Here is a 20,129-nt window from a genome sequence, read left to right as displayed (position 1 = left end):
CTGAAGAGAACTCTAAGTGTATACATTAAAGACATTAAATGGAAGATATCTTTAACCATACCATGTTGATGGATTGGAAGATTTAATAATATAATGATATTAATTTTCCCCAAACTTATTTACAAAATAATAAGAATCTCAATCATAAATTCAAGAGGTGATTTTGGCAAGCTAATTCTATAACTTATAGCAGTTTGAAAGGCCACAAATAGCTAAGAAACTCAAGAAAAAGCTAAGGAGACTTGCCCTATCAAATAACAAGACTTAGTATAAAAATATAGTCATTAACATAGAGAACAGACTTGTGATTGCCAGGGGGCGGTGGGGGGGGGGGGGGGCGGGGGAGGGATGGATTGGGAATTTGGGATTAGCAGATGCAAACTGTTATACATAGACTGGATAAACAATAGGGAACTATATTCAATATCCTATAATGAAAAAGAATATGAAAAATAATATATATATATAACTGAATCACTCTGCTGTGATTCAAAAATTAACACAACACTGTAAATTAACTATACTTCAGTTTTTAAATATAGACATCTGCTTCCAGGTCAGCTGAGGGCAGGACACCAAGGAGGAGGTGGACAAGCCCCGAGTGACCAGTGGAGCCCTGACATTAGAACAGCCCTGGGGCTGAGTGGAGGGACTCTCCCCATTTCCCCTTCCAAATAGTTTAAACAGTTAACAGTGAGGACAGGATCGAGATGGCAAAAGAGTAGGATGGGGAGCTCACCTTCTCCCACAAAAACATTAAAATACATCTACAAATGGAACAATTCACACAGAACATCCACTGAGCACCGGCAGAAGACCTCAGACTCCCGAAAGGGCAAGAACACACATGTAACCATGTAGGACAAAAGGAAAAAAGAAAAAGAAAGGAATTAAGATGGGGCCTGTACCCCAGGGAGAGAGCTGTGAAGGAGGAAAGGTTCTCACACCCTGGGAAGTCTCCTCACTGTCGTGGAGATCAGCCTGGATGGAGGGGGAGTTTCAGAGCTTTGGAGGAGAGCACAGCAACTGGTGTGCAGAAGGCAAAATGGACAGTAACGTGCACAGAAGGTCAGCACCACCGCCCTGTGTTCCCCAGACTGAGACACTTGTCTGTCAGTGTGGGTGGGGGCTGGGTGCTGAAGCACAGACTTCAGAGGTCAGACCCAGGGAGAAGACTGGGGTTGGCTGCACAGACACAGCCTGAAGAGGTTGGACTGTGGCAACTGAGGGTACATTCAGAACAAGCCTGGGCCCACCAGAGAGGCAAGCACCTTTGTTGGGGGGCATACAAGGAGAGAGGTGGGACCACCATAAGAGCTTCTTTCCCTATGAGTACTCCCAGAAAACAGGACACTGCCTACAGAAACTCCAGGGGTAGACGCAAGTAGCTGCCACCATTGTGGGCTCCAGAGGTGGGCACGGGCCACCACTATGAGACCCGTGGACAGGTCGCAAGCACTGCTCCCACTGTCCCAGGAGTGAGAGGACAGCAGCCACAGCTAGGAGACCCCCAAGCAGGCGCCAAGTGCAGCCCCCACTGCCCCAGGAGTGCACGGACAGCAGTCACCTATACGAGACCTGCAAGCAGGCATCAAGCCCTGCCCCCACCATCCAAGGGGTGTGCAAGGACCACTGACCTGCGCACATGATATAAAGGGGACAAGGGTCAGCATATGCTGAGGAAAGAGACAGCAAGCATCCAAACTAAAAGCAGCCCCTCAATTCCAGAAAAGATGGAGTAGAAGGACTTGAGTTCACCTTCTCTCACAAAAACACCAAACTCACAACCAACTGCTGAACAACCATTGACAAAAAAGACTGGAACCTACCAGAAATATATATATTTTACATTCAAAGACAAAAAAGCCACAACAAGACGACAGAAGGGGTGCTTTCATGATATAATCAAATCCTATACCCACTGGGGTGGGGGACAAAACACAAACTGGAAAATAATTATATCAGAGAGGTTCTCCAACAAGAGTGAGGTTCCTGAGCCCCACATCATGCTACCCAGCCTGAGGGTCTGGCATCAGGAGGAGTCCCCAGCACATTTGCCCTTGAATCCAGCAGGGCTGGAGTGCAGGAGCTCTACAGGACAAGGGGAAACAGATACTCCACGCTTGGAAGACATACACAAGGTTTCAAGTACACTGGGACCCAGCATAAAGCAGTAGCTCCATAGGACCCTGGGCTGGGCCTAGCTATGAGTCTTGGAGGGTCTCCTGTGGAGGCAGGAGTCAGCTGTGGCTCACTGAGGAGGCAAGGACACTGGTGGCAGAGGCCCCAGAGAATATTGATCAGTGTAAACTCTCCTGGAAGTTGCCATTTTGGCATCAAGACCTGGCCATACCCAACAGCCTACAGGCTCTAGTGCTGGAACGCCTCAGGCGAAACAACCAGCAGGATAGGAACACAGCCCCGCTCATCAGCAGACAGGCTGCCTAAAGCCATACTGAGCCAACAACCACCTCTAAACACAAACCTTAACATGGCCATGCCCAGCAGAGAGCAAGACCCAGCACCACCCACCAGAGGGCAGACACCAGTCCCTCCCACCAGGAAGCCTGCATAAGCCTCTGGAACAACCTCACCCACTAGGAGGCAGATACCAGGAAGAGGAGCTATGATCATGCAGCCTACAGAACAGAGACTAAAACACAGAAAGTTAGACAATGTGACATGGCAGAGGAATATGTCCCAGATGAAGGAACAAGATAAACACTCACAAGGAAAACTAAATGAAGTGGAGATAGGCAATCTACCTGAAAAAGAATTCAAAGTAATGATAGTATAGATGATCCAAGATCTCGGTAAAAAATGGTGGCATGGATCGAGAAGATACAAGAGATGTTTAACAAAGACTTAGAAGAACTAAAGAACAAACAAACAGAGATGAATAATACAATAATTAAAATTTCTCTTTTTTTTTTTTTTTTTTTGCGGTACGCGGGCCTCTCACTGCTGTGGTCTCTCCCATCGTGGAGCACAGGCTCCGGATGCACAGGCCCAGCGGCCATGGCCCACGGGCCCAGCCACCCCACGGCATGCGGGATCCTCCCAGACCAGGGCACGAACCCGCGTCCCCCGTATCGGCAGGCGGACCCCCAACCACTAGCACCACCAGGGAAGCCCTAAAATTTTTAAATTCACTAGAAGGAATCAATAGCAGAATAAGTAAGGCAGAAAAACGGATGAGTGAGCTGGAAGACAGAATGGTGGAAATCACTGCCACAGAACAGAATAAAGAAAATAGAATGAAAAGAAATGAAGAAAGTCTCAGAGACCTCTGGGACAACATTAAACATACCAACATTTGCATTATAGGGGACCCAGAAGGAGAAGAGAGAGAGAAACGACCTGAGAAAATATTTGAAGAGATAGTAGCTGAAAACTTCCCTAACATGGAAAAGGAAATAGTCATCCAAGACCAGGAAGCACAGAGAGTCTCAGGCAGGATAAACCCAAGGAGGAACACACCAAGACACATAATAATCAAATTAATAAAAATTAAAGACAAAGAAAAAATATTAAAAGCAATGAGAGAAAAGCAACAAATAACATACAAGGCAACACCCATAATGTTATCAGCTGATTTCTCACCAGAAACTCTGATGGGCAGAGGGAGTGGCACAACATATTTAAAGTATGACAGGGAAAAACCTACAACCAAGAACACTCTACCGAGCAAGTCTCTGATTCAGATTCAATGGAGAAATCCAAAGCTTTACAGATAAGCAAAAGCTAAGAGAATCCAGCACCACAAAACCAGCTTTACAACAAACGCTTAAGGAACTTCTCTAGGTGGAAAAGAAAAGGCCACAATTAGAAACAAGAAAATTAGGAATGGGAAAGTTCACCAGTAAAGGCAAAAATACAGTAAGATAGGAGATCATCCACACATAAATATGATATCAAAACCAGCAATCATGAGAAGAGGTGAGTACAAATGCAGGATGTCGGAAATCCATTTGAAATTAAAAGACCAGCAACTTAAACAATTTTGTTTATATATAGACTGCCATATCAACTGCAGTTCATGGGAACTGCAAACCAAAAATCTACAACAGAAACACACACAAAACAGAAAAAGCAATCCAAAAACAACACTAAAGATAGTCATAAAATCACAATAAAAGACAACAAAAGAAGAAGGGAACACAAAAGATCTTCAAACAAAATCCAAAACAATTAAGGAAATGGCAGTAAGAACATAAATATCGATAATTACCTTAAATGTGAATGGATTAAATGCTCCACCCAAAAGACATAGACTGGCTGAAAAAAACACAAAAACCAGACTCGTATATATGCTGCTTAGAAGAGATCCACTTCAGATCTAGGGACACATACAGACTGAAAGTGATGGGATGGAAAAAATTATTCCATGCTAATGGAAATTAAAAGACAGCTGGACTAGCAATACTCATATCAGACAAAATAGACTTTAAAATAAAGACTATTAGAACAGACAAAGAAGGACACTACATTATGATCAAGGGATCAATCCAAGAAGAAGATACAACAACTGTAAATATATACGCACCCAACATAGGAGCACCTCAATATATAAGGCAAAAGCTAACAGCCATAAAAGGAGAAATTGAAAGTAACACAATAATAGTGGGGGACTTTAACACCCCACTTTCATCAATGGACAGACCATCCAGACAGAAAATCAAAAAGGAAACACAGGCCTTAAATGACACATGAGACCAGATGGCCTTAATTGATATTTATAGAGCATTCCATCCAAAAGCAGCAGAATACACATTCTTCTCAAGTGCACGTGGAACATTCTCCAGGACTGATCACATGCTGGGCCATAAAGCGAGACTTGGTAAATTTAAGAAAACTGAAATCATATCAAGCATCTTTTCCAACCACAATGCTATGAGATTAGAAATCAACTACAAGAAAAAAACTGTGAAAAACACAAACACTTGGAGGCTAAACAATATGCTACTAAACAACCAATGGATCACTGAAGAAATCAAAGAGGAAATCAAAAAAATACCTAGAGAAAAATGAAAATGAAAGCACAATGAACCAAAATTTATGGGATGCAGCAAAAGCAGTTCTAAGACAGAAGTTTACAGCAATATAATCTTACCTCAGGAAACAAGAAAAATCTCAAATAAACAACCTAATCTTACACCTAAAGCAACTAGAGGAAAAACAAACAAAACCCAAAGTTGGTAGAAGGAAAAAAGTCATGAGGATCAGAGCAGAAATAAATGAGACAGAGACATAAAAAAATAGATCAATAAAACTGAAAGCTGGTTCTTTGAAAAGATAAACAAAATTGATAAACCTTTAGCCAGACTCATCAAGAAAAAAATGGAGAGGTCTCAAAACAATAAAATTAGAAATGAAAAAGGAGACATTACAATGGACACCACAGAAATACAAAGGATCGTAAGAGACTAGTGTAAGCAATTATATTTCAATAAAATGGACAACCTAGAAGAAATGGACAAATTCTTAGAAAGGTACAGTCTCCCAAGACTAAACCAAGGAGAAATAGAAAATATGAACAGATCAATCACAAGTATTGAAATTGAACCTGTGATTTTAAAATTTGCAACAAAGAAAAGTCCAAGACCAGATGGCTTCACAGGTGAATTCTATCAAGCATTTAGAGAAGAGTTAACACCTATTCTTCTGAAATTATTCCCAAAAAATTGCAGAGGAAGGAACACCCCCAAACTCATTCTATGAGACTACCATCACCTTGATAAAAAAAAAAATAGACAAAGATACCACAAAAAAAGAAAATTACAGGCCAGTATCACTGATGAAGATAGACACAAAAATCCCCAACAAATACCTGCAAAATATCCAATTCCAACAATACATTCAAAGGATCAACACCATGATCAAGTGGGATTTATCCCAGGGTTGCAAGGAGTTTTCAGTATCTGCTAATCAATCAGTGTGATACACCACATCAACCAATTGAAGAATAAAAATCATATGATCATCTCAATAGATTCAGAAAAAGCTTTCAAAAAAATTCAACACAATTTATGATAAAAACTCTCCAGAAGTAGGCATAGAGAGAACCTACCTCAACATAATAAAGGCATTTTATGACAAACTCACAGCTAACATCATACTCAATGGTGAAAAACTGAAAGCATTCCATCTAAAATCAGGAACAAGATGGGGATGTCCACTTTCACCACTTTTATTCAATATAGTTTTGGAAGTCCTAGCCATGGAAGTTAAAGAGGGGGGAAAAATAAAAGGAATCCAAATTGGAAAAGAAGAAGTAAAGTTGTAAGTGCAGATGACATGATACTATACATAGAAAATCCTAAAGATGCTACTAGAGCTCATCAATGAATTTGGTAAAGTGGTAGGATACAAAATTAATACACAGAAATCTGTTGCATTTCTATACACTAACAATGAAAGATCAGAAAGAGAAATTATAGAAACAATCCCATTTACCATCACATCAAAAAGAATAAAAATACCTAGGAATAAACCTACTTAAGGAGGCAAAAGATCTCTACTATGAAAACTAAGATTCTGATGAAAGAAATCAAAGATGACACAGGCAGATGAAAACATATACCATGTTCTTGGACTGGAAGAATCAATACTGTGAAAATGACTATACTACCCAAGGCAATCTACAAATTCAATGCAATTACTATCAAATTACCAATGGCATTTTTCACAGAACTAGAACAAAAAAATTTTTAATTTGTATAGAGACACAAAAGACCCCGAATAGCCAAAGCATTCTTGAGAAAGAAAAATGGAGCTGGAGGTATCAGGCTCCCTGACTTCAGACTATACTAAAAAGCTACAGTCATCAAAAAAAGTATGGTACTGGCACAAAAACAGAAATATAGATCAATGGAACAGGATAGAAAGTCCAGAGATAAACCCACGCACCTATGGTCACCTAATGTATGACAAAGGAGGCAAGACTATACAATGGAGAAAAGACCGTCTCTCCAGTAAATGGTGCTGGGAAAACTGGACAGCTACATGTAAAAGAATGAAATCAGAACACTCCCTAACACCATACACAAAAATAAACTCAAAATGGATCAAAGACCTAAATGTAAGACTGGATACTATAAAACCCTTAGAGGAAAATATAGGCAGAACACTCTCTGACATAAATCTCAGCAAGATCTTTTTTGACCTACCTCCTAGAGTAATGGAAATAAAGGCAAAAATAAACAAATGGGGCTTAATTAAACTCAAAAGCTCTTGCACAGCAAAGGAAACCATATACAAAATGAAAAGACAAGCCATAGAATGGGAGAAAATATTTGCAAATGATGGAACTGACAAGAGATTAATCTCCAAAATTTACAAACAGTTCATGCAGCTCAATAGCAAAACAAACAAACAACCCAATCAAAAAAATGGGCAGAAGACCTAAATAGACATTCCTCCAAAGAAGACATACAGATATCCAGGAGGCACATGAAAAGATGCTTAACATCACTAATTATCAGAGAAATGCATATCAAAACTACAATGAGATATCACCTCACACTGATCAGAGTCGCCATCATCAAAAAGTCTACAAACAATAAATGCTGGAGAGGGTGTGGAGAAAAGGGAACCCCCCTTCACTGTTGGTGGTAATGAAAATTGATATTACTACTATGGAGGTTCCTTAAAAAACTAAAAATAGAGATACCATATGATACAGTAATTCCATTCCTGGGCATATACCCTGAGAAAACCATAATTCAAAAAGATACATGCACCCCAGTGTTCATTGCAGTGCTGTTTCCAATAGCCAAGACATGGAAACAAGCTAGATGGCTATTGACAGAGGAATGGATAAAGAAGATGTGGTACCTATATAAAATGGAATATTACTCAGACATTTAAAAGAATGAAATACTGCCGTTTGCTGCAACATGGATGGACCTGGAGATAATCATACTAAGTAATTAAGTCAGAGAAACACAAATATCATATGATATCATTTATATGTGGAATTTAAAAAAAATGATACAAATAAACTTATTTACAAAATAGAAACAGACTCAATGACTTAGAGAATGAACTTATGCTTACCAGGGTAGAAGGGGGAGGGGGAGGGATAAATTGAGAGTTTGGGATTGACATGTACACACTGCTCTATTTAAAATAGATAACCTAACACAACATTGTAAAGCAATTATACTCCAATAAAGATGTTTAAAATAAATAAAATAAAATTTGGAAAAAAAATAAAACATAAAATAGATAACCAAGGACCTACTGTATAGCACAGGGAACTCTGCTCAATACTCCGTAATAACCTAAATGGGAAAAAAATTCGAAAAAGGATACAAGTATGTATATAACTCATTCACTTTGCTGTACACCTGAAACTAACACAACATTGCTACTCAACTATGCTCCAATACAGCTTGGTGTGCCACCACCATTTCCTGCACCTTCAGTCTCTGCGCCTTTCGCAGAGCTTCCCACAGCACTATGTTGGGATAGAGCATCCAGAGGTTCACAACCTCTGTGGTCCGTAGGAGCCACTATGAGGAGGATCCAGGGAAGAATTTACCATTTTCAGTGGAAAAGAAGTAGCAGTTACTAGCTATTATGAGTTTGTACTTTGGGTCTAGATTTGCTGTGCCTTTCTTTAGAGTAAGACAGCAACTGCTTAAAAAATAATCTATGAGATAGATATGTAGAGCAGATTTTAAGAGGGGCAGTCTCTTTGAAAAAAACGATCAAATTCTTGAACTCAGCATCCTAGATATGTTTGTAAATAAACTTATGGCATAAACCCTTAATGCTTCTTCTCTGAAATATGGAACATGCTAATTGAGCTTGTACTTACTTTTTATTTGGGTAATATTCCATTAGTAGTTTCTTAATTAAATATTACATGATTTAGCTTGTTTCTTGACCTTAAATTCTGAATTTTAATTTTTGTTTGCTGGTTCAGGAATTTGTCAGTAATTCACTGTAAAAGAGAAATGCAAACTTTGTCCTGTAAGTTTTTTAATTTAAGGGGAGAAAAAAGATACACTTTTAGTCTTTTTTTACTTTGAAGGAATAAATTCATTTTTCTCCATGAGTGACAATTAGTTAACCATTAGGAAAACCAGTAGTGTATGCAGATTTAAGTTCAAGAGCTTCATTTTATTCATCTTGACTTGTACCCTAAAACTGAAATTTTTCACTTGATAAATGTGCTACTGACCAACAGTAGTCTTTTTTAGAATGAATGAAAGAATATTTGAAATGGAAAGTAATCACATATTAGACAATATAGGAAATATTCCCATTTTATTCTGCAGCTTTGACTAGTAGAAATGGGTTATGAGATGGCTCTGATTAGTAATTGTATCAGTGAATCAAAATTATGAATAGTGAAATGCTGCTTACCACTTAAAATGTAATGACTTAGTTCCTAGGGCTTTATATCAGGGCAGGGGAAAAGTAATTAGCTACTGAATATTTTAATCCCAATTTGGTCCCTAGAATACCTATCTTTCTTTAGGCTCTTCAATAACCACCTGGCAACTACTTAAATATGGATGCAATTTAGTCTAAATGACTTTGTCTAACCATTCCATGTATTTGTGTGTTGTTTTTTGATTATCCATTGATGAGTCAGATGTTATTCTGTGCTTGGAGAGTTTTTCTATATAACATTAAGACCATTGTTATGGGAACAGTAGAAGCAAGAGTAAGAGTTTAGGGTTCATAAAATGATTCTGAATTCTTGGTTCGAGTCTTTGCTCAAATACAAATGTAACATTCTGGATTTTCTTGGAGGGAATGGGAATAGAGCCTCCTTCCTATTTTTACATTTGCTGAGCTATATAAAAATATTTTAAGTGCTGGAAAAATAACTATACTCCAATATAAAATAAATTTTTTAACTGTTCTGGACATATTAATACCTCACAATAGACTTTAGAGCAAACAGCAAGGTTAAAGAGAGTTACTACGTGATAAAAGTTGCCATTCACCAGGCAGATAAAACAAATTATAAAACCATAGCCTCAAAGTATATAAAGCAAATTTGATAGTGTTACAAGGAGGAACCAAAACTCTACCACCATGCCAGGAGATTTTAACATAACTCTCTCAATAATTGTCTTGAGCAAATAGAAAGTGATAGGGATAGAATATTTGAACCACACAACAAATAAGCTTGATTGAGAGATGTATGTAGAACCCTGCAATTAGAGAAAACAAAACATTTTCAAACTCACAAAAAACCATGTACCAGGCACAATGCCACAAGAAAACTTTTTCAGTACCACATAATCAAAATCATAAAACATGTTCTCTAATCATAATCCAGTAAAACAGAAATCAATAACAGAAAAGATGACCAAAGAATCTGTACATTTGGAGACTTAAATGTGTAATTGTTAATAATTCATAAGTCAAAGAAGAAATTATAATAGACATTAGAACCTACTACAAATTAAGTGATTAGAGATACCTCTATATATATTATCTGTTATCTATTAGAGATACATATCAGAACTTGTATGATGCATGTACAACCACAGATGGAGGGAAATATGTGCATTAGAAAAAAAATGTCTATATTAGAAAAGAATAAAAAGTTTAGAGAGCAGAGATCTGAGAATTCAGCTCAAGAAATTACAAAAAGAACAGCAGAATAAACCTGAAGAAAATGGAAAGCAAAAAAAAAGAGTAAGAGCAGACATTTTTAAAACAGAAAACAAATCACAACAGGGATTAATAAAACCAAAAGCTGATTCTTTGCAAAAACTAATAAAATAGCAAACCCACAGCAAGACTGATCAGGAAAGAGAGTATAAACAACATTAGGAACAAAAAAGAAGACATAGTTTTCACAGATTTAGCAGAGATTTTTTTAAACATAACGGATTACTACAAACAACTTTATGCAATCTATATGAAAACGTAAATGAAGTGGACCATTTCCTAGAAAAATGGTTTGCCAAAATGAAGTCAAGAAGAAATGGAAAACTTGAACAAGCCTATAAAAGAAAGCAAATCAATAGTTAATCAACTCACAAAAACAAAACACCAAGCCCAGACACTTTAAGAGGCATCTCTATCTTACACAAAATGTTTCAGAAAATAGGAAGAAGGAAAAGCTCCTCAATTCATTTTATGACGCTGGGAAATTCTTAAAACAAATGCCAGACAAGAACAGTAAAAGAAATGAAAATTATGGGCCAATCTCACTTATGAACAATGATAGAAAAATTCCAAATAAAACTCTAGCAAATCAGATTTTTAGAAGATAATACCTCATGACCAAGAAGAGCATATGCCAGTAATACAAGCATTGATAAATTCTAAGGTACCAGTGTAATTCACTACATTAACATATTAAGGAAGAAAAATCTGTGATCCCCTCAATAGATACAGAAAAAGCACCTGATACAATTAAACACCCATTTATGATTTTTAAAAAAACTCTTAACTAATTAGTAATAGAAGGGAACTCTCTTGGGAAATAAATTAGTTTTGAGAATTATCGCTAGTAATGCCCAATGGGTACAATTACTGGCACTTGAAACCGAGTGGACAGGGAGACCTCCCGGAGCCTGCCTGGCAGCATTTCATCATTACTGCTGACCAGAAAATGCTGTGTATGTAGTCATCTTTCCTTTTCTGAAGAGAAATTCATGTAGGGCTCCATCCTGCACTTGCTTCACCACCGGTCATTTGCTTAGGCAAGGGGAGGGCCGGAACTTGTCTTATGAGTTCACAGCTCATTGGATGACATGAAACTATATCAGGACTTAAAGGAGAGCCTGCTTATCTCCCAGAGAGCTCCTCGTATTTGATCTAGAAGGAGCAACTAGATGTGCCCTGGCTTGTATCCCTTGGGGAGAGGACACCATGTTACATGTGTGACAAAGATTGAAATAGATCTTTTGTACATGGAAGGGCAGACTGTAGCAAAAACTACCCAGCTGTTCACAAACCTCATTCTTTCTTCCTTCCAGGCACACCCATCCACTACAGAATCCAGCCTCCATTACAGTTACGTGTGGCCATATGACTGAGCTCTGGCCACTGGAAAGTAGGCATAAGTGGTACACACCACTTCCAGGCCTGATCCGTAAAATTCTCCTATGTATGGCCCTCCCATGTTCCTTCTGCTTCCATGGTGGCTTTAGAAGCCACAGTTTGGAGAGGACTTGGGTCCCTTGTGTGATCATTTAGATAACTGTCCACCCACCAGAAATACATGACATGAAAGTTAACTGAGCAAAAAATAAACTCACTTTTTGCTGCAGACACTGAGATTTTGAGGTCTGTTACAGCATCTAATATTATCTTAACTAACAGAGGTAACTAAATCCCACATCATATTTTAGGTGACATGTTAAACTCGTTCTCTTTAGAGTCAGCAACAAATCAAGAATGTTCAATGTCTCATGGGGATTCCTTAAAAAACTAAAAATAGAGCCACCATATGATCCAGCAATGCCACTCCCGGGAAAAGATGAAAACTCAAATTTGAAAAGATACATGCACCCCAACGTTCACAGCAGCACTATTTACATCAGCCAAGACATGGAAGCAACCTAAGTGTCCATCAAATATATGATTGGTTTAAGAATATGTGGTGTGTGTGTATATATATATATATATATATATATCTCTCACACAATGGAATATTACTCAGCCATAAAAAAGAATGAAACATTGCCATTTGCAGCAACATGGATGAACCTAGAGATTATCATACTAAGTGAAGTCAGAGAAAGACAAATATTATATGATATCACTTATATGTAGAATCTAAAAAATAATACAAATGAATCTATGTACATAACAGAAACAGACTCACAGACACAGAAAACAAAGTTATGGTTACCAAAGGGGAAGGGGGGATAAATTAGGAGTATGGAATTAATAGATACAAACTACTATACATAAAATAGATAAGCAACATGGATTTACTATATAACATAGGGAATAATATTCAATATCTTACAATAAACTATAATGGATAATAATCTGACTATATATACATATTTATATAACTGAATGGCTTTGCTGTACACCTGAAACTAACACAATGTTATAACTTCAATAAAAGAAAACAAACAATGTTCACTGTCTCCCTTCCTTTCAGTATGGTGCCAGAGACTCTAGCAAGTATAGGTAATAAGATGGATGGACAGAAGGAGGGAATGATAGATAGATATGGGTGGGTGGGTGGGTGGATGACAGACATACATAAGATTGAAAAGGAAAAACAAAAAAGTTATTATTTATGGTGTATATAAATATGTGGGAAATCAAAGAGTTTCTAAAGACATACTATTAAGAACAAATAAAAGAGTTTGGCAACTTTGGCAAGAGATACAGAAAAGTCACTTGTGAGTTTATACAAACAATTTGAAAATGTCATTTTTAAATGATGCATAATATATAATAGCACAAAAAATACAAGGTATCAAAGGATAAATCTAACCAAAGTATATGCAAGTGTTTTACAGAGAAAATTATATGTTTATAAAAGACATTTAAAAGACTGATACAAATGATGATATATGTTCATGACTGGGAAGGCCCAATATCCTAAAGATAGATATTCTCCCTCAAATTAACTATAAATTTTATGTACTTCCAATCAAACCTAATCAAATTCAAATAAGACCAAGAATAGCCAAGACAATCTAGGGGGTAGGAAATGGTAGATAAGATTTCTTACAAAGCTATAACCATTAAAATATAGTCGTATTGCTGCAGGAATGAGTAAATACACCAATGGAACTGAGTAGAAAGGTCAGAAACAGATTAGATAGATAGATAGATAGACAGATAGATGAGCCAGATACACAGCACAAGAAGCAGCATTTTTAAAAATCAGGGATAAAATATATGCAATTCAATCAGTGGTTCTAAGATAATTAACTATCCGTATTAAGATAAGATAAATTTAGAGCAACACTATAAAACCTTTAGAAGAAAACATAAAATATCTGGACAAATTTCCAAGATATACAAATAGCTCATACAACTCAACAACAAAAACAGAAACAACCCAATTGAAAAATGGGCAGAAGACCTAAATAGACATTTCTCCAAAGAAGAAATACAGATGGCCAATAGGCACATGAAAAGACGCTCAACATCGCTAAGAGAAATGCAAATCAAAACTACAGTAAGGTACTACCTCACACCAGTCAGAATGGCCATCATTTTAAAAATCTACAAATAACAAATGCTAGAGAGGGTGGAGAAAAGGGAACCCCCCTACATTGTTAGTGGGAACATAAATTGGTGCAGCCACTATGGAAAACAGCATGGAGGTTCCTCAAAAAACTAAAAATAGAGTTGCCATATGATCCAGCAATCCCACTCCTGGGCATATATCCAGACAAAACTCTAACTCAAAAAGATACATGTGCCCCTATGTTCATAGCAGCACTATTCACAATAGCCAAGACATGGAAACGACCTAAATGTCCATCAACAGATGAATGGATAAAGAAGATGTGTTACATATAGATAATGGAATACTACTCAGCCATAAAGAAGAATGAAATAATGCCATTTGCAGCAAGACGGATGGACCTAGAGATTCTCATACTAAGTGAAGTAAGTCAGAAAGAGAAAGATAAGTACCATATGATATCACTTATGTGAAGAATCTAAAATACAACACAAATGAATATATCTATGAAACAGAAATGGACTCACAGACATAGAGAACAGACTTGTGGTTGACAAGGGGGAGGGGGACAGGGGAGGGATGCATTGGGGGTTTGGGATGAACAGATGCAAACTATTATATATAGGATGGATAAACACACATATCACAGAAATGAAACCTGATGGGCAACAATAAAATGAAAGGTTACTCAGTTTCATTAATAACTAGGAAAATGCTCTTTAAATTTACATTGCAGCACAATTTCACCCTCATAAGAGTGGCAGTAATTAACAAGTCCAATAGCACCCAGTTCTGATGAGTTCCTGGGGAAGCAAGATCTTTATACACTTCTAGAGGAAGTACAGATTGGCACCACCACTCTGGAGAGCAATTTGGCAAAATCTAATTAAGTTAAAGATGTGTATATCCTGTAATCCAGCAGTTACATTTCTAAGTATATGCCCTAGAGAGGCTAGCACATATGCACAAAGTAGAATTTAAAGAATGTTCACAGTACCACTGTTTGTAATAAAGAAAAATTGGAAACAACCTAAATGACCAGTGGCAAAAAAAAAAAAAAAAAAAGATAAAAAATTGTGGTCTAGGGCTTCCCTGGTGGCACAGTGGTTGAGAATCTGCCTGCCAATGCAGGGGACACAGGTCTGAGCCCTGGTCCGGGAAGATCTCACATGCCGTGGAGCAACTAAGCCCATGCGCCACAACTACTGAGCCTGCACTCTAGAGCCCTCAAGCCACAACTACTGAGCCCACGTGCCACAACTACTGAAGCCAGCGCACCTAGAGACTCTACTCTGCAGCAAGAGAAGCCACCGCAGTGAACAGCCTGCACAGTGCAACAAAGAGTAGCCCCCGCTCGTGGCAACTAGAGAAAGCCACGCACAGCAACAAACACCCAACGCAGCCCAAATTAAAACTAAACAAATTTATTTTTTTTAAAAAATCATCGTCTAATCACAGAAAGGAAATGTTAAATGAATGAATTTGAGCTACACGTATTAACATGGATAAACCTCAAAAACATAAGATTGAGTTTAAAAATCAACTTACTTGGAGGTTCCAGGAAGATGGCGGAAGAGTAAGACGCGGAAATCACCTTCCTCCCCACAGATACAACAGAAATACATCTACATGTGGAACAACTCCTACAGAACACTTACTGAACGCTGGCAGAAGACCCCAGACCTCCCAAAAGGCAAGAAACCCCCCACGTACCTAGGTAGGGCAAAAGAAAAAAGAGAAAACAGAGACAAAAGGATAGGGACGGGACCTGCACCAGTGACAGGCAGCTGTGAAGGAGGAAAGGTTTCCACACGCTAGGAAGCCCCTTTGCAGGCGGAGACTGTGGCTGGCGGAGGGGGAAAGCTTCGGAGCCGCGAAGGAGAGCGCAGCAACAGGAGTGCGGAGGGCAAAGTGGGGAGATTCCCGCACAGAGGATCGGTGCCAACCAGCACTCACCAGCCCAAGAGGCTTGTCTGCTCACCCGCTAGGGCGGGAAGGGCTGGGAGTTGAGGATTCAGTCGGAGCGCCGGGAGAGGACTGGGGTTGGCAGCGAGAACACAGCCTGCAGGGGGTTAGTGCACCACGGCTAGCTGGGAGGGAGTGCGGGAAAAAGTCTGGACCTGCTGAAGAGGCAAGAGACTTTTTCTTCCCTCTTTGTTTCCTGGTGCCCGAGGAGAGGGGATTAAGAGCGCTGCTTAAAGGAACTCCAGAGACGGGCGCGAGCCGCGGCTAAAACCGCGGACCTCAGAGACGGGCATGAGACGCTAAGGCTGCTGCTGCCACCAAGAAGCCTGTGTGCGAGCACAGGTCACTGTCCACACCCCCCTTCCAGGGAGGCTGTGCAGCCCGCCAATGCCATGGTCGCGGGATCCAGGGACAACTCCCCCGGGAGAACACACGGCCCGCCTCAGGCTGCTGCAACACCGGCCTCTGCCGCCGCAGGCCAGCCCCGCACTCCGTGCCCCTCCCTCCCCGCGGCCTGAGTGAGCCAGAGCCCCCAAATCAGCGGTTCCTTTAACCCCGTCCTGTCTGAGTGAAGAACAGACGCCCTCAGGTGACCTACACGCAGAGGCGGGGCCAAATCCAAAGCTGAGCCCCTGGGAGCTGTGACAACAAAGAAGAGAAAGGGAAATCTCTCCCAGCAGCCTCAGAAGCAGCGGATTAAAGCTCCACAATCAACTTGATGTACCCTGCATATGTGGAATACATGAATAGACAACGAATCATCCCAAACTGAGGAGGTGGACTTTGAGAGCAAGATTTATGACTTTTTCCCCTTTTCCTCTTTTTGTGAGGGTGTATGTGTATGTTTCTGTGTGAGATTTTGTCTGTATAGCTTTCCTTCCACCATTTGTCCTAGGGTTCTGTCCGTCCTTTTCATTTGTGTTTGTTTGTTTTTAATATTTTTTCTTAATAATTATTTTTTTATTTTAATAACTTCATTATATTTTATCTTACTTTATTTTATTTTACTTTATCTTCTTTCTTTTTTTCCTTCCTTCCCTCCTTCCTTCCTCCCTTCCTCCCTCCTTTCTTTCTTTCTTTCTTTCTTCCTACTTCTACTAATTCTTTCTTTCTACTTTTTCTCCCTTTTATTCTGACCTGTGTGGATGAAAGGCTCTTGGTGCTGCAGCCAGGAGTCAGTGCTGTGCCTCTGAGGTGGGAGAGCCAACTTCAGGACACTGGTCCACCAGAGACCTCCCAGCTCCACATAATATCAAACGGCAAAAATCTCCCAGAGATCTCCATCTCAACACCAGCACCCAGCTTCACTCAACGACCAGCAAGCTACAGTGCTGGACATCCTATGCCAAACAACTAGCAAGACAGGAACACAACCCCACCCATTAGCAGAGAGGTGGCCTAAAATCATAATAAGGCCAAAGACACCCCAAAACACACCACCAGACATGGACCTGCCCACCAGAAAGACAAGATCCAGCCTCATCCACCAGAACACAGGCACTACTCCCCTCCACCAGGAAGCCTACACAACCCACTGAACCAACTTTAGCCAACTAGGGACAGACACCAAAAACAACAGGAACTATGAACCTGCAGCCTGCAAAAAGGAGACCCCAAACACAGTAAGATAAGCAAAATGAGAAGACAGAAAAACACACAGCAGATGAAGGAGCAAGATAAAACCCCAGAAAAACAACTAAATTAAGTGGAGATAAGCAACCATCCAGAAAAAGAATGCAGAATAATGATAGTGATGATCCAGAACCTTGGAAAAAGAATGTAGGCAAAGATCAAAAAGATGCCAGAAATGTTTAACAAAGATCTAGAAGAATTAAAGAACAAACAAACAGAGATGAACAATACAATAACTGAAATTAAAAATACACTAGAAGGAATCAACAGCAGAATAACTGAGGCAGAAGAACAGATAAGTGACCTGGAAGACAGAATGGTGGAATTCACTGCCGTGGAACAGAATAAAGAAAAAAGAATGAAAAGAACTGAGGACAGTCTCAGAGACCTCTGGGACAACATTAAACGCACCAACATTCGAATTATAGGGGTTCCAGAAGAAGAAGAGAAAAAGAAACGGACTGGGAAAATATTTAAAGAGATCAGTTGAAAACTTCCCTAAAATGGTAAAGGAAATAGCCACCCAAGTCTAGGAAGCGCAGAGAGTCCAAGGCAGGATAAACCCAAGGAGAAAAATGCTGAGACACACAGTATTCAAATTGACAAAAATTAAAAAAAGAAAAATTATTGAAAGCAACAAGGGAAAAATGACAAATAACATACAAGGGAACTCCCATAAGGTTAACAGCTGATTTCTCAGCAGAAACTCTACAACCCAGAAGGGAGTGGCATGATATATTTAAAGTGATGAAAGGGAAGAACCTATAACGAAGATATTCTACCGGGCAAGGATCTCATTCAGATTCAACAGAGAAATCAAAAGTTTTACAGACAAGCAAAAGCTAAGAGAATTGAGCACCACCAAACCAGCTCTACAACAAATGCTAAAGGAACTCCTCTCAGTGGGAAACACAAGAGGAGAAAAGGACCTACAAAAACAAACCCAAAACAATTAAGAAAATGGCCATAGGAACATACATATCAATAATTACCTTAAACATGAATTAATTAAATGCTCCAACCACAAGACACAGGCTCACTGAATGAGTACAAAAACAAGACCCATATATATGGTGTCTACAAGAGACCCACGTCAGACCTAGGGACACATACAGACTGAAAGTAAGGGGATGGAAAAAGATATTCCATGCAAATGGAAATCAAAAGAAAGCTGGAGTAGCAATACTCATACTAGATAAAATAGACTTTAAAATAAAGAATGTTACAAGAGACAAAGAAGGACACTAGATAATGATCAAGGGATCAATCCAAGAAGAAGATATAACAATTATAAATATATATGCACCCAACATAGGAGCACCTCAATACATAAGGCAACTGCTAACAGCTATAAAAGAGGAAATTCACAGTAACACAATAATAGTGGGGGAATTTAACACCTCACTTACACCAATGGACAGATCATCCAAAATGAAAATAAATAAGGAAACACAAGCTTTAAATGACACAGTAGATCAGATAGATTTAACTGATATTTATAGGACATTCCATCCAAAAACAGCAGATTACACTTTCTTTTCAAGTGCACACGGAACATTCTCCAGGTTAGATCACATCTTGGGTCACAAATCAAGCCTCGGTAAATTTAAGAAAATTGAAATCGTATCAAACATCTTTTCCAACCACAATGCTATGAGATTAGAAATCAGTGACAGGGAAAAAAACGTAAAAAACACAAACACATGGAGGCTAAACATACGTTACTAAATAACCAAGAGATCACTGAAGAAATCAAAGAGGAAATCACAAAATATCTACAGACATATTACAACAAAAACACAAAGATCTAAAACCTATGGGATGCAGCAAAACAGTTCTAAGAGGGAAGTTTATAGCTATACAAGCCTACCTCAAAAAATAAGAAAAATCTCAAATAAACAATCTAACCTTACACCTAAAGGAACTAGAGAAAGAAGAACAAACAAAACCCAAAGTTAGCAGAAGGAAAGGAATCATAAATATCAGAGCAGAAATAAATGATATAGAGACAAAGAAAACAATAGAAAAGATCAATGAAACTAAAAGCTGCCTCTTTGAGAAGATAAACAAAACTGATAAACCTTTAGCCAGACTCATCAAGAAAAAGAGGGAGAGGACTCAAATCAATAAAATTAGAAATAAAAAAGGAGAAATTACAATGGACACCACAGAAATACAAAGCATCATAAGAGACTACTACAAGCAACTTTGTGCCAATAAAACGGACAACCAGGAAGAAATGGACAAATTCTCAGAAAGGTATAACCTTCCAAGACTGAACCAGGAAGAAAGAGAAAATATGAACAGACCAACCACAAGTAATGAAATTGAAACTGTGATTAAAAATCTTCCGACAAACAAAAGTCCAGGGCCAGATGGCTTCACAGGT

General features: G+C 38.9%; 1 pseudogene; it reads left to right on the top strand.

The window, feature by feature from the left end:
* Window positions 1–8,463: 8,463 nt before the first annotated feature.
* On the top strand, window positions 8,464–8,655 carry LOC114891530 (annotated as a pseudogene).
* The last annotated feature ends 11,474 nt before the right edge of the window (window positions 8,656–20,129 follow it).

This window comes from Monodon monoceros, unplaced genomic scaffold, assembly GCF_005190385.1.
Source record: "Monodon monoceros isolate NGI ecotype Baffin Bay Population unplaced genomic scaffold, NGI_Narwhal_1 Super_Scaffold_12, whole genome shotgun sequence".
Classification (NCBI taxonomy): Eukaryota; Metazoa; Chordata; class Mammalia; order Artiodactyla; family Monodontidae; genus Monodon; species Monodon monoceros.
The sequence above is the reverse complement of the archived record's forward strand: the minus strand, read 5'-3'. Positions and strand labels throughout refer to the sequence as shown.